This window comes from Ovis canadensis, chromosome 1 (genome assembly GCF_042477335.2).
Source record: "Ovis canadensis isolate MfBH-ARS-UI-01 breed Bighorn chromosome 1, ARS-UI_OviCan_v2, whole genome shotgun sequence".
NCBI classification, from domain to species: domain Eukaryota; kingdom Metazoa; phylum Chordata; class Mammalia; order Artiodactyla; family Bovidae; genus Ovis; species Ovis canadensis.
This window is the reverse complement of record NC_091245.1, coordinates 180,781,165-180,800,185: the sequence shown is the minus strand read 5'-3', so window position 1 is coordinate 180,800,185 and position 19,021 is coordinate 180,781,165. Positions and strand designations below refer to the sequence as shown.

General features: G+C 41.7%; 1 long non-coding RNA gene across 1 annotated transcript; it reads right to left on the bottom strand.

The window, feature by feature from the left end:
* Positions 1–202: 202 nt before the first annotated feature.
* On the bottom strand, positions 203–18,813 carry LOC138420220 (uncharacterized). The gene is made up of 4 exons (XR_011249196.1): positions 18,731–18,813; positions 15,827–15,923; positions 10,906–10,979; positions 203–367 (listed from the first exon to the last, which is right to left on the bottom strand). It is a non-coding gene; the product is annotated as an uncharacterized lncRNA (long non-coding RNA).
* Between the last annotated feature and the right edge of the window lie 208 nt (positions 18,814–19,021).

The following is a 19,021-nucleotide window of genomic DNA, read 5'->3' as shown; positions in this document are numbered from 1 at the left end:
TCCCTGGAAAATCCCATGGACAAAGGAGCCTGGCAGGCTATAGCCCACAGGATAGCAGAGAGCCAGACATGACTGAGCATGCATGCACACAGACACAATGAACACATATATAAGTTTATGTGTTCCTAGACTCATATTTGTGAAAATATGAAGTGCTAAATATGGAATATGAGCAGGCGTTTCATCCACTTGAAATCTCTAATTTGATTCTAATTTTATTTCTCAGTAAATGCACCTTACTTTTATACTGTTTTCTGGGAAGATCAAGACAAGATCAGGTAATGTAAAGGACTGGTGTGCGCTCCTTGTGAGGAAGGTGTCCTGGGGTAATTGCTGTTTCCTTTATTCAGCATGGTCCATTTGGCCCCTGGATTGGCAGACAAAGGGTAGAACTTTAGAGGGTGTAGAATGACTTGTATAAGTGATTTGTTGGCACCATTCAAAGTTAACACTCTTTTGTCAGTTTGATTCTCTTTTTATTAACTCTTCTTCAAAACAATTTCTTCCAGTTTAATCCTGGGAATCTCAAGGGAAGAAGAAGACCATCAGAAAGCCAGATCACATGTGTAGTTAGGGTTCATTATAAACCATATTGCTCACCACCACAAAGCTATCCAAAGACAAGATTGACTCAGGGCGTGGAGCAGCACCTTGTGAACTGAAGGTCCAAGGCTATCAGGCTCCAGGGGAGAGGAAGCAAGGTCTAGTATTACGGATTGTTTTCTCAGTTGAGTTTAGTTGCTCAGTCGTGTCCAACTCTGCAACCCCACGGACTACAGCATGCCAGGCTTCCCTGTTCATTACCAACTCATGTCCAAATCATATCAAACTCATGTCCATTGAGTCGGTGATGTCATCCAACCATCTCATCCTCTGTCATCCCCTTCTCTTGCATTCAATCTTGAGGTATGTTAGAGAGGTCAAGTTTCTTTGGAAATAAAAGTTCCCTTTAGCAGATATAGCACTTCCAAGATAATAATGAAACAGTGATGATCAGCCATGATGTGGTGGTGCTATGGCAAGCACAATCCAAAGCAAAGTGGAAGCTAGGCTATGATCCTGGGCCCTACACTCAGGGGCTGGATTTGCTGAAGGGCCATGTAAGCCTGGTGGTTCAGGATAATATGTTGGTTAGAGGAAGAGCTAAATGCACCTATGTCAGTGCAGTGGATGTGAAGAGGATCAGGCTACCTGCAATGTACTTTTGACCTCTGTGTATCTACCACTCCCTGGGAGGCCAACATTCTAGGGCTCATCTTTGGTGAATGGACTTTGAGCATGAATCAAGAATAGATGCTTGGAAGTGACTGAGATGGTGCAGTACAAAGACCCTGAGCTCACCTTCTCCCATGGGCACACCAAATTTACAACTATTTTCAGAGCAACTATTGATGAAAAAGACCTGAAGACTAGCAGAAAAGACATTCTATGAATAAAGATATAAAGAAGGAACCACAATGAGACAAGTAGGAAGGTGGAGATGTGGTACAGTCAAGACCAATACCCCTTCTGGGTGACCCACAAATAGGGGAATAATTACAATTGCAGAGATTCTCTCCAAAGAGCAAAGGGTCTGGGCTCCACATAGGCTTCCCAGTCTGAGTGTTCTGCACAGGAAGATGAGCCCCCAGAACATTTGGCTTTGAAGTCAAGTGGGGCTTACTTTGAAGAGAGCCAAAAAAATACAGGAAGTAGTCATTCCACTCTTCAAGGACACACAAAAATTTTGCATGCTCTGAGATCCAGGGCAGACTGCAATTTGAAAGGAGCCTGAGTAAGACCTACCTCTGATCTTGGAGAGCCTTCCAAAGAGGAGGCAAGAGGCAACTGGACCTCACCATGGGAATATAAGCACTGGTGGCAGCCAAATTTGGCAGTTCATTCTACCATGAGGAAGCTAACACTGGCAAGTGGCAGTTTGAAATCTTTCTAGCTTATTAGCCTGGGACACGGTCCTGCTCACCAACCTGTGGCACCAATACTGGGATGCCTCAGGCCAAGTGCTACCTGGGTGGGGATACAACCTCACTCACCAAGGCTGGCTGCCTTAGGACCTCCTGAAACCACAGCTACCCTAGGATCTCCCACCCCCACCCCCAGAGGGCCCAGAACATGTCTTTGCCCACCAGTAGGCCAACATCATCAACTCTGCAAAAACCCGGACACTGCAGCCAGGAAGTCTAGAACCCAGTTCTGCCCACTAGTGGGCTAACAACAGCCTGGGACCATCTGGGCCTGAGCCCTGCCTACTAGTAGGTCAACACCAGCTTTCAGACATCCCAGGTCACAGAGCCAACTATATCAGGAACTAGTCTCATCCAACAGCAGGCTGACATTTATCTGAGACCCTTGCTCTCACAACCAGCCACCCCAAGATCTGGTCCCACCCACCAGTGGGCTAGCACTAGCCCTAGCACTAGCTCTAGCCCTCTGTGCTCTGACCTTACCCACCAACCAGCTGACACCAGCCTCAGAATACCCTGGACTTCAGCTCAAACTCTACCTCCCAAGTGGTACACACAAGATCTAAAACACCTTGGGCCCCTCAGTCAGCTGCCCTGGAATCTGGCGCCATTCATCAGTGGGCTGACACCAGCTTTGGGACACCCCAGAACCCATAGCCAGGCATCAAGAACTGGGCTGAGCTAACCCACCAACATGCTAACACTAGATCTGGGACCCCTGGCCCCCAACCAGCCACCAGCAGGTCAGCACTAGCCCCAGGACCCACCAGGAATCCACAGTCAGCCACATCTTGAACAAGCCCCACTTACCAATGTCTGGCAGCCTCTATAAAAGGCAAGGCTTGGCAGTCAACAAGAACAACAGCCAGACACACCTAACAGACCATCCACAGTAGTCAGTCTGCCACAACAGAAAGACCCCCATAACCCAGATTGGGAGCACCCCTAGAGCATATCGTTCTGGTGGCAATATGAGAGTGTGCTCCTGGGACACATGGTAGGCCTTCTACATAAGGCCACTTATTTGAGATTGGAAAATGTAGCCAACCTACCCAATACACACAAATAAAAATAACAAATTAGATAAAATGAGGTGACAGAAAAATATGTTCCAAATGAAGAAATAAGATAAAACTATAGAAGAAGAAGAAGTAAATGAGGTGGAGATTAGTAAGGTAAATGGTGAAGTAAATGGGAAGTCTGGTAGGTGTGTCTGGCTCCTGTTCCTGTTGGTTGCCAGGCCCTACCTTGTATGGAGGTCCCAAATCTGTACCAGTATTTGCACCAGTAATGAAATTAAATGAGTTATTAGGAAAATAACTGCACCTATCCTTCTCAAACTATTCCACAAAATTACAGAAGAAAGAATGTTTCTGAACTCATTCTACAGGGCTAACATTACCCTAACACCAAAACTAGACAAAGATATTACAAAAAAAGAAAATTGCAGCCTAATATTCTTGACTAATATAGATGAAAAAAAATCCTCAAAAAGTATTTTTCAAACTGAATTTAGCAAAACATTAAAAAGATCACACATCATTATCAAGTGGGATTTATCCTGGGGATGCAAGGATAGTTCAATATCCACAAATCATTGTGTGATACACAGCATTAACAAACTGAAGAATAAAAACCATATGATTATCCCAACAGGTACAGAAAAAGCTTTTGACAAAATTCAATATCTATTTATGACAAAAACTCTTAACAAAGTGGGTTAAGAGAACATACCTCAACATAATAAATGCCATATATGACAAATCCAAAGATAATATTACACTTAACAGTGAAAATTTTAAAGTATTCCCTTAAGATTAGAAATAAGGATGCCTACTCTTTCCAATTTTATTCAGCAAAGCATTAAAAGTTCTAGCTATAGAAATCAGATAAGAAAAAACATGTTGATGTATGGCAAAACCAATACAATATTGTAAAGTAATTAGCCTCCAATTAAAATAAATAAATTTATATTTAAACATAAATAAATAAATAAAAGAAAAAACATTAAAAGGAATACAAATTGGAAAGTAAAAAGTAAAATTGTTAGTGTCTGCAGATAACATAATATTTTACATAGAAAGTCCTAAAGATGCCCCCCAAAAACTTCTAGAATTTATCAATAAATTCAGTGAAGTTTCAGGATCAAAAGCAATATATAGAAATCTGTTGTGTTTCTATACTAACAAGAAACTATCAAAAAGAGAAATAAAGAAAACAATCTAATTTACAACTGTATCAAAAGGAATAAAATACCTAAGAATAAATCTAACTAAAGAGGAAAAAGATATATACTTGGAAAACTGTATGTTACTGATGAAAGAACTTGAAGATGGCACAAATAGATGAAATATATATCATCTTCATAAACAGAGAATTAATATTGTTAAAATGACCATACAACTATGGCTAATAAAATTTTGCCAAGAGAACACACTGGTCATAGTAAAAACCCTCTCCCAACAACACAATAGAAGAATCTACACATAGACGTCACCAGATGGTCAACACCAAAATCAGACTGATTATATTCTTTTCAGCCAAAGATGGAGAAGCTCTATACAGTCAGCAAAAACAAGTCTGGGAGCTGACTGTGGCCCAGATCATGAACTCCTTATTGCCAAATTCAGACTGAAATGGAAGAAAGTAGGGAAAACCAGTAGACCATTCAGGTATGCCCCAAATCAAATCCCTTAAGATTATACAGTGGAAGTGAGAAATAGATTTAAGGGACTAGATCTGATAGACAGAGTGCCTGATGAACTATGGATAAAGGTTTGTAACATTGTACAAGAGACAGGGATCGAGACCATCCCCAAGAAAAGAAATGCAGAAAAGCAAAATGGCTGTCTGAGGAGACCTTACAAATAGCTGTGAAAAGAAGGGAAGTGAAAATCAAAGGAGAAAAGGGAAGATATAGCTATCCGAATCCAGAATTGCATAGAATAGCAAGGAGAGATAAGAAAGCTTTCCTCGGAGATCAGTGCAAAGAAATAGATGAAAACAATAGAACAGGAAAGACTAGAGATCTCTTCAAGAAAACTAGAAATACCAAGGGAACATTTCATGCAAAAATGGGCTCAATAAAGGACAGAAATGGTATGGACGTAACAGAAGCAGAAGATATTAAGAAGAGGAAGCAAGAATACACAGAAGAACTGTATGAAAAAGATTTTCATGACCCAGATAATCACAATGGTGTGATCACTCACTTAGAGCCAGATATACTGGAATGCAAAGTCAAGTGGGCCTTACGTAGCATCACCATGAGCAGTTAGTGGAGGTGATGGAATTCCAGTTGAGCTATTTCAAATCCTAAAAGATGATGCTGTGAAAGTGCTGCACTCAATATGCCAGCAAATATGGAAAACTCAGCAGTGGCCACAGAACTGGAAAAGGTCAGTTTTCATTCCAACCTCAAAGAAAGGCAATGCCAAAGAATGCTCAAACTACTGCACAATTGCACTCATCTCACACACTAGTAAAGTAACGCTCAAAATTCTCCAAGCCAGGCTTCAGCATTACGTGAACCGTGAACTTCCAGATGTTCAAGCTGGTTTTAGAAAAGGCAGAGGAACCAGAGATCAAATTGCCAACATCTACTGGATCATTGAAAAAGCAAGAGAGTTCCAGAATAACATCTACTTCTGCTTTATTGACTATGCCAAAGCCTTTGACTGTGTGGATCACAATAAACTGTGGAAAATTCTGAAAGAGATGGGAATACCCAGACCACCTGACCTGCCTCTTGAGAAATCTGTATGCAGGTCAGGAAGCAACAGTTAGAACTGGACATGGAACAACAGACTGGTTCCAAATAGGAAAAGGAGTGTCAGGGCTGTATTTTGTCATCCTGCTTATTTAACTTAAATGCAGAGTACATCATGAGAAATGCTGGACTGGAAGAAACACAAGCTGGAATCAAGATTGCCAGGAGAAATATCAATAACCTCAGATATGCAGATGACACCACCCTTATGGCAGAAAGTGAAGAGGAGCTAAAAAGCCTCTTGATGAAAGTGAAAGAGGAGAGTGAATAAGTTAGCTTAAAGCTCAATATTCAGAAAGCTAAGATCATGGCATCTGGTCCCATCACTACATGGCAAATAGATGGGGAAACAATGACAGACTTTATTTTTGGGGGGCTCCAAATTCCTACAGATGGTGACTGCAGCCAGGAAATTAAAAGACACTTGCTCCTTGGAAGAAAATTTATGACCAACCTAGATAACATATTAAAAAGAAGAGACATTACTTTGCCCACAAAGGTCCATCTAGTCAAGGCTATGGTTTTTCCAGTAGTCATGTATGGACATGAGAGTTGAACTATAAAGAAAGCTGAAGAATTGATGCTTTTGAACTGTTGTATTGGAGAAGACTCTTGAGAGTCTGTTGGACTGCAAGGAGATCCAACCAGTCCATCCTAAAGGAAATCAGCCCTGAATATTCATTGGAAGGACTGATGCTGAAGCTGAAACTCCAATACTTTGGCCACCTGATGCGAAGACCTGACTCATTTGAATAGACCCTGATCCTGGGAAAGATTGAAGGCGAGAGGAGAAGGGGACGACAGAAGATGAGATGGTTGGATGGCATCACCAACGCGATGGACATGAGTTTGAGTAGTATCCAGGGGCTGGTGATGGACAGGGAGGCCTGGCATGCTGCAGTCCATGAGGTTGCAAAGTCAGACACAACTGAGCAACTTAACTGAACTGAACTGAACTGACCATACAATTGAAAGCAATCCCAGATCCAATGCAATCTCTATCAAAATACCGAAGGCATTTTTCACAGAAGTAGAACAAATAATTCTAAAATTTTTATGGAAACACAGAAACCCTGAATAGCTACAACAGTCTTGAGGAACAAGAACAAAGCTGAGGGTACTATATTCCCTTATTTCAAATTATTCCATGATGCTACAGTAGTCAAAACAGTATGGTACTGGCACAGAAGCAGACACACAAGTCAATGAAACAGAACAGACTGTCCAGAAATGAACCCACACTTATATGAGCAATTAATCTATGACAAAAGAGGCAAAAACATATAATGGAAAAGAGACAGACTTTTTAATAAATGATGTTTGAAATCTTGGACAACTTCATGCATAAGAATCAAACTAAACTACTTTCTCACACCATAGATACATACAAATTCAAATTGGTTAAAGACTCAGAGGAACTGGAAATCATAAAACTTCCAGAAGAGGACTTCCCTGGAGGTTGAGTGGTTAAGACCTCTTGCTTCCACTACAGGGGGCACGAGTTTGATCCCTGGTTGAGGAACTAAGATCTTGCACACTGCAGGGCACAGGACACCCCCCCCCCCCGCCCCCGCCAAATAAAACTTCTGGAAGAAAACATAGGCAGTATGCTCTTTGGTATCAACCTTAGTTAAAAAATTTTTTGATATATCTCCTTGGGCAAGGGAATTAAAAGCAAAAATAAACAAATACATCAAACTAAAAAGTTTTCACAGAGCTAGAACAAATAATTTCACAATTTGTATAGAAATACAAAAAACCTTGAATAGCCAAAGCAATCTTGAGAAAGAAGAATGGAACTGGAGGAATCAACCTGCCTGACTTCAGGCTCTACTACAAAGCCACAGTAATCAAGACAGTATGGTACTGGCACAAAGACAGAAATATAGATCAATGGAGAAAATAGAAAACCCAGAGATAAATCCATGCACCTATGGACACCTTATCTTTGACAAAGGAGGCAAGAATATACAATGGATTAAAGACAATCTCTTTAACAAGTGGTGCTGTGAAAACTGGTCAACCACTTGTAAAAGAATGAAACTAGAACACTTTCTAACACCGTACACAAAAATAAACTCAAAATGGATTAAAGATCTAAATGTAAGACCAGAAACTAGAAAACTCCTAGAGGATCACATAGGCAAAACACTCTCCAACATACATCACAGCAGGATCCTCTATGACCCACCTCCCATAATATTGGAAATAAAAGCAAAAATAAACAAATGGGACCTAATTAAACTTAAAAGCTTCTGCACAACAAAGGAAACTATAAGCAAGATGAAAAGATAGCCTTCAGAATGGGAGAAAATAATAGCAAACGAAGCAACTGACAAACAACTAATCTCAAAAATATATAAGCAACTTATGCAGCTCAACTCCAGAAAAATAAACGACCCAATCAAAAAATGGGCTAAAGAACTAAACAGACATTTCTCCAAAGAAGACATACGGATGGCTAACAAACACACTGAAAGATGCTCAACATCACTCATTATCAGAGAAATGCAAATCAAAACCACAATGAGGTACCATTTCACACCAGTCAGAATGGTTGCTATCCAAAAGTCTACAAGCAATAAACGCTGGAGAGGGTGTGGAGAAAAGGAAGCCTTATTACACTGTTGGTGGGAATGCAGACTAGTACAGCCACTATGGAGAACAGTGTGGAGATTCCTTAAAAAACTGGAGATAGAACTGCCTTATGACCCAGCAATCCCCCTGCTGGGCATACACACCAAGGAAACCAGAACTGAAAGAGACACGTATACCCCAATGTTCATTGCAGCACTGCTTATAATAGATAGGACATGGAAGCAGTCTAGATATCCATCAGCAGATGAATGCATAAAAAGCTGTGGTACATATACACAATGGAGTATTACTCAGCCATTAAAAAGAATACATTTGAATCAGTTCTAATGAGGTGGATGAAACTGGAGCTGATTATACAGAGTGAAGTAAGCCGGAAAGAAAAACACCAATACAGTGTACCAATGCATATATATGGAATTTAGAAAGATGGTAGTGATAACCCTGTATGCGAGACAGCAAGAGACACAGATGTATAGAACAGTCTTTTGGACTCTGTGGGAGAGGGAGAGGGTGGGATGATTTGGGAGAATGGCATTGAAACATGTATAATATCATATATGAAACAAATCACCAGTCCAGGTTCAATGCATGATACTGGATGCTTGGGGCTGGTGCACTGGGATGACCCAGAGGGATGGTACGGGGAGGGAGGAGGGAGGGGGGTTCAGGATGGGGAACATGTGTATACCTGTGGTGGATTCATGTCAATGTATGGCAAAACCAATACAATATAGTAAAGTAATTAACCTCCAATTAAAATAAATAAATTAATATACAAAAAATTTTGCACAGGAAAGTAAGCTATCAACAAAAAGAAAAGTCTGACTACTGAATATGTGAAGATATTTGCAGACAACATAGCTGGGAAGGGGTTAATATCCAAAATATACAAAGAATTCATATAATGCAACATCACAAAAACAAACAACCCAATTAAAAAATGAGCAGAGGACATGAGAAGACGTTTCTCTAAAGATGACACACAGATGGCTAATAAGAACGTGAAAAGATACTCAATATCACATCATAGATCATCAGGGAAACGCAAGGCAAAACCACAATGAGATACTGCCTCGCACCTATCAGAATGTCTATCATCCAAAAGACAAGAAATAGCATGTTGTCAAGGATGTGGAGAGAAGGGAACACTTGTGCACTGTTGGTGGGAATGTAAATTGATATATCCAACAGGGAAAACAGTATGGAGATTTCTAAAATATTTTAAAATAGAGCTACCATAAGAGTCTGCAATTTTAACCTGAATATTTATCTGAAGAAAACAAAAATAGTAATTCAAAAAGGTATATGCACCCTTATGTTCACCGCAGCATTATTGACAATAGCCAAAACACAGAAGCAACCTAAGTGCCCATCAGTAGATGAATGGATAAGATGTGTGTGGTATATGTGTGTGTTTATACATGTATATATACACATACAGATTTGTGTGGTATGTATACACATATGGTATATATATACTGCATACATATTTATGTGGGGTGTATATATACACACACACACACATATATATATTTATATATACATACACACACACATATATACATACATACAATGGAATACTACTTATCCAATAATAAAGAACAAAATCTTCCCATTTGCAACAACATGGATGCACCTAGAAGATATTATGTTTGGTGAAATAAATCAAACAGAAAAAGACAAATGCTGTATTTTGTCACTTATATATGGAATCTAAAAAAAAAAAAGAATAAACATAACAAAACAGAGATAGTCATAGATACAGAGAACAAACAGGAGGCTGCCAGAGGGGAGAGGTGAGAGGAAGAGAGAAATAGGCGAGGGAGATTAAGAGATAGAAACTTCAGTTGCAAAAGCAAGTGAGTCATGAGTATGAAGCGTACAGCGTGAGGAATATAGTCAATAATCATGTGGTATCCTTTTATGGTGATAGATGCAACTAGACGTAGTTAAGACTTGATTTAGTGTCTAGGTCAATGATACTCCATTAAAATACAAGCAACCTTACAGAAAAAGATATCAGATTAGTGGTTATCGAAGGTGGAGGTTATTGCGGGGGAACTGAACGAAGGCAGTCAAAGGTACACTTTCGATTATAAGATAAATAAGTACTAGGGACGCATGTGATGTATAATGTGATAAATATAATTAAAACTGCTGTGTGTTATATATGAAAGGGAGTAAATCCTAAATTCTTATCACAAATTTATATGAGATGACTGACATTCACTGCTTTCCAGATGGCGCAGGGGTGAAGAATCCACCTGCCAATGCAGGAGACAGACACAAGAAGCACAGCTTTGTTTCCTGAGTTGGGAAGATTCCCTGGAATAGGAATGGCAACCCACTTCCCAGAGGAACCTGGCAAGCTACATCCCATGGGGTCACAAAGAGTTGGACATTACTGGTGACTGAGCATGCAGGCACGCAGACTAACTGTGGTAATCATTTCATGAGGCATGTAAGTCAGATCATTATGCTGTACACCTTAAATTCATACAGTGCTGTATAATAATTATATCTCAATGAAACTGGAAGAAAAAAAATAAAAGAACAGATGCTCTATGTACTTACCACAGCCCCACTTAATGGAAGCATCCACAGTCGGTAATCACAGGGGAATACAAAGGTGAGGTTCCCACCTGCAACTGTGGAGAACAGGGTTAGAATAAGCATGGTTGAGTTTGAAGAATATAAATAATTGCTATTGTACCTCCGAACCTAGGAAATGCAATTGATCTTTTAAGGCTGTTTCATTCTGTGGTACTTGTTCATGGCTGCTGCCAAGTTCAAGTTCTTTTAAAAAAGAAAGAAAGCTCTATTAAGCCTCTTCCACAAATCACAAATCAAGACACTGAGCTAGGTTCTATCACCCATGTTCTTTCCTAACAACTTCATGAAACTGGCACTGTTTTATTTTGCAAATGGGAGAATGTATCTCATAGAAGTCAAGCAGATTGCCTAACTTCATTGAGCTAGTAAGTGGGTGGCCTGGATGTGAACTCTAGCCTTCTGATACTGACTCAGTGTATATTTGTAGGCTCAAAATCACTGTCGTGTCCGACTCTTTGTGACCCTTTAGACTGTTGCCTTCCAGGCTCCTCTGTCCATGGGATTTTTCAGGCAAGAGTACTAGATGGGTTGCCATTTCCTACTCCACGAGATCTTCCTGACCCAGGGATTGAACCCACGTCTCCTGTGTCTCCTGAATTGCAGGGGGATTCTTTATCCGCTGAGCCATTGTGGCAGCCCCAGTGTATATTCAGGTGTTAGTAAAAAGTGAAGCAATCTTAGTGTGAAAAGTAGGTTTATTTTATTAGGAAACATATGACAAGAGTAAGTATCTTTTTCAAGATTGTAGATATCATATCTTCTGGAAGCCCCTGGTTAAACTGCCTGGGATAAGATTAAGAAGAGGCGCAGAATGTAAAAGTATTTCCACCCACATTTAAAGGGGACATATAGGAGAACAATCTTGGCCTCTGGGAAGGAGGTCAATTGGTCTAGCAGAAGGAGGATCAGGAGGTTATAACTGTGGGATTGGGCATATATATGGGTTATGCAGAAATGAGATCAGTATGTGAAGCCATATATATATATATATATATATATGCAGAAATATAATATGCAGAAAAGCAGGTTTTCTCCTAGGAGAAGTTCAGCAAGGACAAGTTAGACCCTCTGTACAGGACAGATTTCAAGCAGGTGGGGCTCAGTATAGGAAAACACAGACCTGGGTTCAATTAGAGCTAAATGTCTTAATTTATAAATAAAGTGATGATGTGAATTTGTCAGAACGGTCCCAGTTTATAAGAGTTGGGTCTTCAACTTGGACAATAAATGTGTATGATCTTTCTGCTTGTAAGGCCCATGATAATCTGGCTCCTCTTTACTTTTTTTTTTTAGCAGCTATTATTTATTGAGTACTTACTGTATGCCAGGTTACTTTTTTCTTTACAAAAAAGTAACTTGACACATCATCTTTAATTTTTATAGCTACCCTGAAGACAAGTTTCATTAGTTCCATTTTATAGATGTGGAAAATGAGGCCTAGAGAGGAGAAGTGATTTGCCTAAGAGATGCAGCCAGCAGGTAAACCTGTTTTACTCACTAAACCAGCAAATTTCCAAAGCCAGCGCTCTGCTGTCTGCACTGAACTGGATTCTGCCTACTGTCTCCTCCTCTGCTGGAGGAGGCAAGACACAATCTGTCTTCCTTCTTCCACATGTTCATTTTTAGTGAATTTGAGAAAGTTGCCTTGTCACCTTTTTTGGGGGGTGGGGGGATAATTTCTTTACAGTCTTGTGGTGGTCTCTACCGTACATCAATGCAAATCAGTCATAATTATATACATTCAGCCCTAATTACATATATATCCTCTCCCTCTTAAGCCTCCAACCTCTTCCCTACTATTTGAGTCACATCTCTTGCCCTTCTGCCGTGATCCTCTGTGGCTTTAGCCATATAGAATTATGTTTAAACCCTTGAACCTGTCCTGCTTTCTTTAATCTCTAGGCCCTTGAACTTGCTGTTCCTTTCTCCAAAATCTCTGACCCACCCATATTCACAGTCATCTTCTTTGCTGGGTTCACTTCTACTTGCACTTTGCATCAGGACTTAGCTATCACTTCCTCTTGGAAGTCTTTCCTGCCCCATTCCTCCTCCCCAGGTTTGGATTAGCTATCCTCCTACATGCTTCCCTTTCCCCATCCCAGTGTTCATCACAGTTTACTACAACTTTCTTCTTACTGGACCCTAACCTGTAATCTCCATGAGACAAGGTCAAGTAACTTATCATAACTGCATCTCCAGTAAAGACCAGAGTGCCTCATTCACAGGAGGGCCTTCATAAATATTTTTGAATCAAGGCTGAGAGACCCAATTTTCAGAATTGTAGGGTGGGGGGCGGTCAAAGTCAAGGATAGACTAAAGGCCACAGTTGTTTAGGCCAGGATTCAGCTGACTATGAAAGATTGGCTTAAATTTCCCCTTTGGGCCTGTCTCTTCTGGGGCAGGGTGAACCTTTGCAAGGGGACTGAGGAGCCTCATTTAGAGCCATGGAAGCGGGATCCACAGGGCCTGGTTCCAGAGGGAAGAGACAAAGACACTCATCAATAACAATTTGGCACCAAACTGGGGAGACAAAATATAAGATACCTTCCCTCTCCTACATGCCATGGGGTCTGGCTTCAAACCCATTTTCCCGATGTAGGAGTGGGATGGGGATGGCATATGCTGTAAGGGAGAAATCATGGATGAGGGGAAACTGGCACAGAACCTCCTTCTCTGGCATCTGGACACAGTTCTCAAGCCCCAGCCTCTTTTGGTGCTTGTGGTTTTCCTCATCCCAACCTTTGCAATCTAGTCTCTGCCTTTTCCTCCTGTGCCCAAACCCTACTCCCAATATCAGCTTTCAGACTGGCAGTTATTAAATATAGGGTTTATTATCTTTATGATGATGTGTGCACAAGGATGGATTTAAATGACACCCTTCCATGGGCCTCAGAATCTCCTCTGGAGCTGTACTCACAGTCCCTGAGAGAGGAGCTTGGACACATATCTACCAAATCTATCAAACACTGATCATACTTTGTTACCAAATCTCTAAGTTCCTCAGTGACTTCCGCCTTAGATGCTTACACTTTGGGTACAAGCAGTTATTGGGCTGTAGGCAACAGAGCCCAGGTAACGTGTTGATAGAGAATAGTCATCAAGAGAAAATATGGACTTAATTTAAAGAATGAATGGAGTAGTGACATTTCTGGTATTATCCAGGCTATAGAGATATGTCTGACAGTAGGAGAATTTTCTGGACAAGGGATCTTCCCACTCCATTAGGTTGCATCAGCAACCTTCAGCCTCCCAAAACTCCAGGGCCCTGGGTCATCGCAGGCCTGCCTTTCCCCCAGGGGTTCCCCACCTTTTGTCCTGTGCTGACGTCCGTCCATCAGCACAGTGGCTCCCACAGGCAGGGACTCTTACTTGGGGTGAGGGGGTGAGTGCTGCGTGTTCTCCTAGGGTACGTGAGTCAGAATCTCCTGGTGAAGCACTCTGAACTGCACCCTTCCACAATGATTCTGATACCCACCCACCTCCAAGGCTTGAGCCTACTGTTTGATAATTACCACAGAGTTTAGGGCTCTGGAGAGCAGAACAGCAGAGACTTCTAAATTAGCCACATGTCTTAGAGCTGTTTCTCTACCCAACTTGGACAGAAGTCTCCCAGACAGATGATGTCAGTGCAACTAGAGAGGAGACTTGTTAAAATCTGTGCTCTCACTGGCTGAGAAAACTTTTCCCAGAACCCTCAGGGACTGATGGTGGGAATGTAGACTGGCCCAGTCATTCTGGAGAGCAATTTGGCAGTACTTGGTGAAATTAAGAGTGCCTACACCCTGTGACCCAGCCATCCCTCTCTCTTGGGAGGTGTAGACTCCCCAGAGAAACTCAGGTACAGGTTCATTTAGGGATGCATATGAGGGTGTTCTATGCACCACTGGGTGTGGGAATTGATGATGGTGATGGCTAATGCTTGCTGGATGTTTACTGGGCTCTGTCCTTTGCATGTTCTCAGTACTCTACATGAAATAGACACTCTTACTATTTCTGTTTTAGAAATGAGAACACAGGTATGGGGTGGTGGAGTAAATGGTTGAAGTTCACACCGTTGGTAAATCAGAATGATGCCAGGTAGTCTGGCTCCCACATGTGACTCCTAACCATTAGGCTGTATGGTCTATCTCTGTATCCATCACTGGGAAATGACTAGATGAATAGGGAATACTGTTCATCAAGCACGTGGGCAAGTCTTAAAAGCATAGAACTGAGTAAAAAAAGAAGAAAAAGAATGAACTCCATAGTTCACTGTCATGTATCATATATATTTATATACTTTCCTACATACTTAAAATGTGTACAAAGATGATATAGCATCATGAAATTTCAAATGTATTAATATACATCCAAGTACATATTAGTATCTGAGGTGGGGGCAAATAGAAGTCAGATATGAAAAGGAAATGTATTAAATAAATAAAACAAAGCCTAACAAATGGAGAGAAGGCCTTGCCCAGAATGGTGATGGCTGGGAGCCATGAACTGGGGAGGGGTGTAACTCTGCCCTCTTCTTCTGAGGCTAATATTTCTCCCCTATAATTCCCTTTATGAACGTAGATGCAAAGCTGCATCCCACTCACTCCTGGGAGAATCAGAGCAGGCAAGCTCATCCCCATTCTCTTCACTGGGGTACCCCCTACCCTGCCCCCCTTAGCCCCCTGGGAGCAGCAGAGTCCTGAAACATATGTGTATGCTGCCCAGTGTTTGATTCCACCTTAAGAAGTACGTTTAGTTCCTCCTTTCCCAGAGATGAAAATAGAGGCAACTCAGAGAGGTAGTGACCTGCACTTGCTCTTATGTGCTCATGTTCATGTTCAGTGAAATTGGCACCTTACCCAGCTCATAGTGTAGAGCTTCCACCCTGTGGTTTACAACTTACCCCTGGACATGGTCCTGGAAACCACCAGTTCCCTCTGTAGAAACAGCCGTTATTTCTAAGAATCAAAGGACTTTCCGTGGTTTCGCTTGATGAAGACCTTAAAGTAAGGACTACACATTCAGGGATGACAATACAATTATTTTAATCAAAAATTTTCAGGGTTACATTGGAATAGGGCATTATTGCAAACCTTTTGAGAAAATTATTTATTTGTGTTTCACATATCTCTGGCAATGGCTGATCCTAACAGCTGGAACTGTTAGGACCTGCTCATGGCTCCATAGCAGGCTTGTCTACAAATGAGCACCTCTCAGTCAGTTATTGCTGGAGCATGCCAAAACGTATATTCCAGCATCTCTAAATGAGTTAAAAACAGGCATCACTCACATTACCATGTATCATGGTTTCCTATACAGATGGAAAATGAATGCATAGTTGATGTTGTAATCAGAAAGACTTCAGAGAATGATTCAACAGGCAAATGCACAGTGACTCTAAAATGTAATTACCTCATTCATTCTGTTTTCAGAGTCAGGTTAGCATAAGAATTCTTTCAACACCCTGATGGTTTTATTCTCACAACACTTATTTGTAGGTTGCCCCCACTGTCTATCTGACACTGGTAGAAGATACAGCTCTGATCAGAAGACAAACTGGCAATGAAACTGACTGGACAAAGTTATGTAGGGATATACATACAGGACTGTGCAGCTCAAACGGTGGTTTCTGCTTAGAGTGGGGCTCCTCATAAAAGTCAACATTCAAAAAACTAAGATCATGGCATCTAGTTCCATCACTTCATGGCAAATAGATGGGAAAAAGCAAAAACAGTGACAGACTATTTTCTTGGGTTCCAAAATCACTGGAGACAGTGTCTACAGCCCTCCTGGAAATTAAAAGATGCTTGCTCCTTGGAAGGAAAGCTATGAGAAACCTACACAGCGTATTAAAGAGCAGAGACATCACTTTGCCGACAAAGGTTTGTATAGTCAAAGCTATGGTTTTTCTAGTAATTACGTATGGACGTGAGAGTTGAACCATAAAGAAGGCTGAGTGCTGAAGAATTTATGATTTCAAACTGTGATGTTGGAGAAGACTTTTGAGAGTCCTTTGGACAGAAAGGAGATCAAACCAGTCCACCCTAAAGGAAATCAACCCTGAATGTTCATTGGAAGGACTGATGCTGAAGCTCCAATACTTTGGCCACTTGATGCAAAGAGCTGACTCACTGGAAAAAGATCTCAATGCTGTGAAAAATTGAAGGCATGAGCAGAAGGGGACGACAGAAGATGAGATGGTTGGATGGTATCATTGACTCAATGGAGATGAGTTTGAGCAAACTCTGGGAGATAGTGAAGAACTGGGAAGCCTGGCATGCTGCAGTCCATGGGGATGCAAAGAGTTGGACACAACTGAGCAAATGAACAACAATTTCATAAATTATGTGAAAAGGCTGTATCAGGATCCTTAGCAAAGAGTGGGAAGGTTTGGAGAGGCTGAGGTGGGGAGGCAAGAAGGCTGAGTAGCAGCCTTCAAGTTGTGAAGTCAGGAGGAGGAGGAGGGTGAAGTGGGTACGGAAGTGAAGAGCGTGAAGGATAAACCTGAGGAGGGTGTGCCTGAAGGGGAGGGGATGGATAGCATAGAAGGTGGGGATGATCAGGCTTGGCCTTAGATTGTGAGACTGAACTGCAGCATGGCTAAAAGTGGGTCTCACACTGATGTCTATCGACTGTGGATCTGAAAGCCTGCACCCATAGCATTCTGGGAGAGGCCATTTTGGATGTGTGTTCCCAGTTCTTTCTAACATCCAGACACAGGAAGGGGTCTGCTACGTGGCAGAGCACATTTCCATGGAAGCAGTTCTTGTGATGCTCAAATTCTGGCAGTTCACTGAAAGATGTCCCGAATGCTCAGAATATGCCCCTCCCTGAGCCCACTTATACGGCTCTCTGAGGTGACTTGGGGAGCCAGGCTGGGGGAAGAGTGGACATTCCTTTAAAATGATCCTCCATAGTATAAAATGGCTATGCACAAAGACAGGTACAAAGTCCCATCCCTGGGTGCCTGCAATCTAGTTTAGATCAGGAGACACGGATGTAGGCAGGAGGCTCCTGAGAAAACCAACCCCATATTTGTCTGACATTTTCCACTTTTATATAATTTTATACCATGATCTCATCTAATCCCTAGAAGGAATCCTTGTAAAGTCAGGAAGGCAGGTACAGTGGGGTCTATTTTATTGTTGTACAAGCTGACATCCAGAGAGGCCAAATACTTGCCGAAATTAGTTTAGGTAAATGATGATAGGCCCAAGACTGGAATTCGAGTCTCCATATTTCTAGACTAGTGTTATTCTACTGGACCTTGTTGCCTCCATAACAAGGGTCACTAACATTTAAATCAAGGCCTCTTGATAACTCTTTCAGTGTCAAGCATTTGCTGGAAGTTAGGGAATAAATGGAGACTACTGTCCTCAGGATATAGTCTAGTGGACAAGAGAGGAATATTAAAACCCTTTTACTGAAATATATGTACAGGAAATGCAGAAATTGCCAAGTGTTCAGCTCAGTGAACTATCACAAAGTGAACACACCCCTGAAATCACCACCTAGATTAAGAAACAGAACGATAGAGGCACTCCAGCAGCCAGCCCTCTTTGTGCCCCTGGGACTGAAGTGCCAACAATATGTCACAAGGTCGATCAAAATTAAGGCAAATAGTTGCGGAAATTAAACTTCCAGATGGTAATAAAAGAAGCAAAGGTCACCGGCGGAGGTCTCCCAGCTGAGGTGCCCTGAACAGCCACCTTAGTGCAGGTAAATTACAGGAAAGCATCCTAGGTAGGGGATCAGAGAAGCAATGGCAAGAGAGAATTTCAAAGAAAGAGAAAAAGTGGTCTCTTACCCCATAGGAAGAGGAAGGGTGTTGGGGAGGGTTTGAGCAGCCCATGCAGCTGACAAGACCCAGCGAGCCGCTGCAGCCGCCTACCCCCACTGATACCATACCAGGGCTGTCTCCACAGCTGCGTGCTTTTCAGTTCCCCTCTCCCCAGAACTCTTAACCTTATTCTCACACTCTGTGAGGTTTTCATGTTGGCAAGAAAGCTGAAAAAATGTCAAGCATACCCAGATGAGGAGACTTAGAAGAGATGCTTGTGGCTTTAGCTCAGCTGCCTGGACTGCAGCCTTTCTAAGG